The sequence below is a fragment of the Triticum aestivum genome, chromosome 1A, assembly GCF_018294505.1.
Source record: "Triticum aestivum cultivar Chinese Spring chromosome 1A, IWGSC CS RefSeq v2.1, whole genome shotgun sequence".
Taxonomy (NCBI): Eukaryota; Viridiplantae; Streptophyta; class Magnoliopsida; order Poales; family Poaceae; genus Triticum; species Triticum aestivum.
In genome coordinates, this window is record NC_057794.1 from 255,267,164 (window position 1) to 255,274,424 (window position 7,261).

General features: G+C 43.2%; 1 pseudogene; it reads right to left on the minus strand.

Annotated features, from left to right (window-relative positions):
- The window catches only part of LOC123181198 (uncharacterized), a 17,933-nt pseudogene extending 11,337 nt beyond the window's left edge, over positions 1 to 6,596 (minus strand).
- Between the last annotated feature and the right edge of the window lie 665 nt (positions 6,597 to 7,261).

The window sequence follows — 7,261 nt, forward strand, 5'->3', positions numbered from 1 at the left end:
GATCTCGCCGAAGAGAACGAAGTGTGCGGGCGGTACTGAAACCACCCAGCGAGCGGTGGGGGAGCGGCGGGGAGAGGGGTGCAATGCGGATGGGAAACGCGAGCAACTGGAGAAGAGGGAGGGGAAAAGGGGGCGCGCGGCGGCGGTTTCACCGTGGTGTACGACAACTGCTCGGCGGAGTGGTGGGGAAGGAGAAGTGGGGTGGGGGAGGGGAGTTCGGACCGAGAGACCGTTACCCCTAACGGGTGCTGGCTGTCCTACGTGGCATCAGCTCGCGTCAAGATTCGTGCAAACTGGACGTACGTCGATCAGCGCATTCGGACCAAGGGGCTGTGAACGCGGGCGTTCGGGAGTTATCGATTCCAAAAAAGTATGAATAAACAGTGTCTTTTGATATAAGATCTTTTGTGGATCGTTAAAGTACTGATCCAAAAGATTTTACATTAGTTTACAGAGGCAAAGAATAGTTCAATGTGCACAATGTAAACTTTGAAGTCCCCCCGCAACCAAAACGAAAAAACAATTCGTGACCCGGAAGGACAGACGGACTTTTCACATACAAAATTCAGCTGTCCCAGTTTCTTCTACGCAAGATAGGTAGTAGGCAGGAATAGAAGTGAATCTACCCAAGCACAAGCCATCCAGACTAAACAACAGCACTCATGCGTACAAGGCCCTGATGCAACTGTGTTTCTTTACAGAGTGTGCGGGCAAAACTCCAACCGGCACCGCCATCTCATAAATAACTTACCCGTATCCTGCTATCTCTGGCTGCTTAAAGTTTACCTCTCTCAAGTAGCTAAAAGCTCTTTACGAGGGAAAAGGATCCCCAACTAGTTTGTGCATACAGTCAAAATGTACAACTATTCACAGGGAAAACATACAAAACTTTTCAAGTCAAACTGTGGGGTTTGCGCCCTAGCCATATTCGAACTGTACGGTCATCACTTGCGGAAGCCAGCATCTGGGGCCTCGCGGGGTTCCAGCTTACACAATTTACAGTCATTGAGTGCCCATATAGGACCTTTATCGGCATCTCCATGCATCTTTGCCAAATGTACACCTGCCCATTATCTCTACGCATCAGCAAAACAGAAACGCTCAACAAGAGCACAAGAAAACAGATGTGAACTCTTCCCATTGTTTCGCATTCGACACGAGTTTTGCTATTTGTATCCTACATTTCTATAGATAATAAAGGTCATACAGCAGGTTGATTTAAACATTAGTGTGATTGATCACAAAAGTTTGTGTTGGTTTGTCTGTAGTGGTCCTCTAAAATTCTACTATATCACCAAGTTTGTTTGCATGTATTGGAGTACATGCCAACTAATGTGTCTGCTTCCACTAGTTAATAGTGCTAATTTAGCAAAACTGCAAACCAAAGCATGCCCTCTTCAACACAAACTTGGTGAGTCTGCAATGATCAGCAAGAATACTGGTATTTCAGGTATGAAAGAATACTACTTCTGGCTATGCGAGTCTGCAAATTCAGCATCGCTCCTCACGGAGAAGGTATAGTGCAAGAGAATAAAACCTCCAAATGCATGGTACTGCTTTATTCTAAACAAATGCCATTCCTTGTTTCAAAATACCACCTAACAGGCTCAGGTACGAGAGGTTGATTATATTGCATACGCAGGCTGAGAATGGAATCTAAGCAAGAAGTTGAAATGGAAGCAGGCCAAGATTTCTTCGAAGGGAAGGTTAAATTCTTCAAGAGGGTGTACCTGTGAATCCTCACTGCCGCTAGCAATGAAATGATAGTCTGATCCCCCAAAGCATGATCTAATCACAAACTTTCCTTGCTTGTGCCCCTTGAATTTATCGGGCACTCTAGAACTTCCATTGGTTTTCCACAAATGAATTTCCTGACTATTAAGGTTGACAATCATTGACTGTCCATCACCTGAAAGAGAAAGAGATGAAATTGTCTGCCGTTCAGGAATTTTCCATTCCCGCCCCTTCCGAAGTTCTCGAAACCAAATTTCGTTGGGACATACACAGATTAGATGTTTGCCATCAGGTGTCACAGCAAGATCACTAACTTTGGGTATTCTCTCTCCAGCCCACATTTCCAGTTCTTGGCCTTCTAGGTCACAAGTGAAAATCATATTTGGAGAACTTTCAGGTTCAGAGCTGGCACATACTATTTTCTCTGAATTTGGAAACCATGCACATGACGCGATGATGTGTTTTACTGCAGCACCAAATTTAAGATTGCATTCACCAGTATCAACATTCCACAGTCTTAAAGATTCCCCATTACCACAAGTGAGAAGCATTCTATCATTTGGGCTCCAAGCAACAAAAGAAATAGGACTTTTGTGACCCTCGAGGCAGTACTTCTTGGTTAATGTATCATCTTCTTCCACCTACATCATCTCCAGGGGTTAGACATGACAACAATTTGAAGTTGTAATACAAGCGAGGAAATGAGTTAACATAACACATAAATTGTATAAAGACTACATGTGAATGCCAATAAAAAACAGGATATTCTTGTGGATGAAAACATGTGATTTTACAAAAGGCTGGTTACAATATTCATATTATAAATCGCGCTTACTACCTTTAAACGAGCTGTAAAAATAAAAAATAAATAAAATCAAAAGGACGCATAGTCATAACTCATAACCTCACACCTTGTGGTGCATGTATATACTTAACATACTTACACCCTCATCTCTCCACTAGCTTCGAATAGGAAACATCAATGATGATCAACAGAAAAGGGAACATAGGCAACAGTGGTAGGCTTTTGACACATCTTACAGTGCGTACATGAGAGCTATGAAATGTCATTTACTTCACTCAAGATGTACATTTTCCATGCACCCCTTGTACAAACGAAGTTCAATTAGCATAAATAGACCCGCCTATATGATCTTTCATGAACCCAGTTAACTTATACAGTGATCTTCATAACGACACAAATGCACGTGACCGCATTTAGTGTTTATTTAACCAACTTGTCTCTAGTTTCGTGACTATTTTCCCAGATTATAGAATAAGCACATCGCAGCACAGTTCAGCAACCGCAAACTGAGCCTAAGTCTTCACAGGTCCAGTTAAAATGAAGTATATGAACAAACCAGAAAGAAGACCAAGATCTCACATGAGAAGCATGATCTTCCCAAGCCCAGGTTTGTATCACTACTCAGTTGAATATAGTCCCATCTTCCTATCATAGCATAAAAATTGGAAGAGAAGACGACATTAATCATCTGAAGAGAGATATCGTGGTAATATGCATATGCCAATGATGAATGATGGGAATATGATACAAGAGGACGGCAGAAAAGGCCGTAACAAAAGCAATGAAAGTATGAACAGGAAAAACTACTGCCAGTCGTAGGTGGAAATCAGTATGGTCTCCAACAATCATCTTTTCACATCGATATCCATAGCAATATAAAATAACGAAACTATAAAATACTACTATACTATGGAAGTAATTCAGTGTTATGTCGTACAAGTAATAATAAAAAAGATTGAACAAATTAGTGGCTAAAATTCGAAATGGTTTGACTACATGTACTCGAAAACATCATGTATTTTGACTTGTTCATGGGTGGCCCAGCCTGGTAACATCAAAATGGCAAAACTTTTCTTATTCAGAGAAAACTCTGAAACTAACTAATTAATTTGGAAAAATAATTAAATGCATAACTTTATTCAGGGATTTTTTTATCAGGGAAATGGCAAAACTTTCCTTAAGCACAGAACAGTTATCCTTTCTTAAGCAAAGAATAAAAAATAATCAGAAGCTCTCTAGAATCCCACTTTTCTTCAACCAGGCCCCAGAGCCATGGCAAACATGGGAGATGAGCTCCCAGGTGGCCAATCAAGGGTGAGGGCTCATGGCCCTCCTAAATATAAGTCTTTCTAGAGATTTCACCATGGACTACATACGGATGTATATAGACGTAGTTTAGAGTGTAGTTCACTCATTGTGCTCCATATGTAGTCTCTTATTGGAATCTCTAAAAAGACTTATATTTAGGAACGGAGGGAGTAGGTGGCTGGGTGCTTTACTAGGAGCCAAACCAGAAGCAAGAGAAAGATGCATATTTCTCCTATGCACTGCCTTGAATAAAATGTATCCATCATGAATGAAGTTCTTAGTAATGATCAGCCAACGATCATATGTAACAAGGATATCTGATAAGGTTGACAGAGTGTAAACTATTCATAGTCAGATTCAGCAGAGGTAAAGAGCGTCCTTAATATAAATGTGTCACGGTGAATACTACACCTCCAAGAGTTCAACTGAAAGAGTATCTCACTGCGGATAGTACTTAATGCAGTCAGCTTATCTACAACTCTGGGAGTTTGGAGCAAGCTCTGTACTGATAAATACTCCCTCCGTTCCGAATTACTTGTCTTGGATTTGTCTAGATACAGATGTATCTAGACTCATTTTAATACTAGATACCTCCGTATCTAGACAAATCCAAGACAAGTAATTTGGAACGGAGGGAGTATGTCGTATTGCACTGCTTGTTTGAGCAATGCTCCAAGAGTTAAATAGTGCTGTCAGAGTAAAACAGTTTATTCACTTTATATTTTAATGATGTCAGGTATAGCTGGGAGCAGAAAAACAAGACTATTCTATTGTGCCCTGAATCTGATGGTTCTGCTTCAAAATTCTAGTGCCAGGAAAAATAGATATAATCTTAGCATTATTTATGCAAGTAACAAGGCACGTTACTTTTCAGGTCAATGTTAGGGTGTGTAAAACTATACCTTCCATATGATGGCAGTACAATCACTTGAAGATGATGCCAGGTAGTTCCCATCATTTGAGAACCTTACAAACCAAACTTCGTTTTTATGAGCACATAATATCTGCAAACAGGCATAGAAATTTCAAGTATCCATCTCTGCAATACGGCCCCAGCACCCAAGCATGGACTATGTCTATTCATTTAGGATACACAAATAGTGTACGTAAACAGTCGTCCCCTTTGATAAACAAAATTAATAATTGTGTGGATATTGGTTTTAAAATATTATAAATCATAACCATGTCACTTAGGATTAAGCAATGTTTGAAACCCAGGGTAAACCTGTACTGAACAGTAAGTTTTATGTGAATTAGCATGGTGGCTATGGAAAGCATACAAGCGAATGAAGCAGATTAATCTACACTTCAAGTGTAAAGATTACAAAATGATACAAGTCCTGCCTCGCCGATGGAAAAGGAGCATGTGGTACTTCTGAAGCACAAGTTCCGGTTGAATGATAATTATATGCTTCCAATAGTCAACACAGGGAGGGATGAAGCTGCAGATATAGCAACATCATGGGACAGAAATTTAAAGACCTTATGTAAATAGACATGCTGGAGTGTGCTCAGCGAACTACTCAATAGAAGTTGCCGTATTCAAATTTCTGCTTCGATAACTCTAGTTTCTGAGTATGGCGCACGATTTCCCATTTTCTTGGCAGGCTATGAAATTTATCGAGAAGCTGGTAAGAAAAAACAAGAATTACAAGAACTCACACCTGTGTACAGTCAGAAGGGATCTGCTCTTCATGGCACTTGTGATCCTCAAATAGAGTGACCTCATCCGGCAGATTATGGTATATACACGAAGCAACCTGCTGAATAACCGCAGTCTCCACCAAATGCTCAAGCCGCCCACTTGGCACCCGGAACCATGGCGGCAACGCCTCAACCAAATCCAAGAAAAGCCCAATCCTGCACTCAGCCACAGCCTCTGGTGCAACCGCGCCCTCGGACGTGACCACTGCGCGTGCCAGCCAGTGCACACATCTTCTGTCGATGGCAAGAGGGGCGATCCGACGCGAGAGCACCTCCGTTGCAAGGCGTAGACCAGCGTCCCCAGTGCCCAGCAGCTCCAGGAAGTGCCCTCTCCACACCAAAAACTCGGCAACCGCACGGTTCCTCTCGGTAATGCCGGTAAGAGAGTCAATAGTGGCCGCGCACGCGTCCCACCGGCCGGACATTACGTCGAGCAGCAGACGGTCGTGCTCCGGGGGGTACAGTGGCACACCGGACTCCGCCTCGAGCGTGGCTGCCGCCTTCCGGTAACCGAGGGAGTAGAGCGACTGCGCGATGAGCCGCACGAGCTCCTCGTGGCGTGGGGTCTGCCCCTTCTGGACCGCGGCATGGGGGAGAGAGCTCTCGGGCTGGTCCATGGACACGCCGAATTCGCCAGCTTGAGGGATTTTACGCCCCCAGCAACAGCAAAACCCGGAAAAGGGACGTCAGCTGCGGAGAGAGTGATTCGGAAGAACCGTCGGATCAAAACAGCCGGAAAAAGGAACAAAATTCTGCGCTTCGAGGGACTGGAGAAGAACAGCTGATAACTGGTCAAAATCTGCGCGCCCGATGACAGGAAAAATTGGAGGAGAACTCGAAATTCCGAGAGCTTCTTGGTGTGACGACGCGATTTTGGAAGAGGTGGTGTGGGATTTTGAAATGATCAGATCAAATTTGTGGGGAGTTTTGGTTTCCTTGTGGATCTGTGGGCCGATAAAAGTAGATATTTTGGGAATGCATACACAGCTCGGACGGTTGTTTTCGAACGGGACGCTGGAGGGGCCGTGGCCGTCCATTCTACACTGGAGTTGAATCCGAGCCGCCCAAGCTCACTAGACGAGGATAAGATCGGCGGTGGGGTCCCGAGTTGGTTTTGTTCTCTCCCTCCATTGATGATGCAGACCACTTCTTCCCCACGTCCGGGTTCATAATCTCCCTCGGATTTTATGTTAAAATTTTGATCATAGATTTTATATTAGCAAAAAATAATTATATACAACAAAAATTATATTATTGGATGCATGTTTAAATAATGTTTCAAATGATATAATGTTTATTACATGAACTTAGGATTTACTAGTAGTCAAATGTATGATCAAATTTGACACTAAGTACGAAGAGGACTAATAATTTTGGATGGCGCAAGTAATGAATGAAGCTCATGAAGACTAGCCCTACTAAGGGCCTGCTCGGCAACGCTCCAGCTCTCAGCTTCGTTAACTCCATGCATGAAGCTGAGTCGAACGCTCTAACTCCAGGAAGCGGGCGACCCGTTTTAGTGCAAAAAGGAAGGAGTTGAGGAAGCTGCCCTTTTCCAGATCTGTAGAAACCAAGAAGTTGGAGTTCAGGCTAATTACGACGGATTGCCACCGCCAAGTGAGTTTCACGTACCGGTTTGATTTTCTTTCCCAAACTCTCTCTCTCTCTTTCTCACGTTGCCCATTTGCTTTGGGCCTCAACTAGGCCACA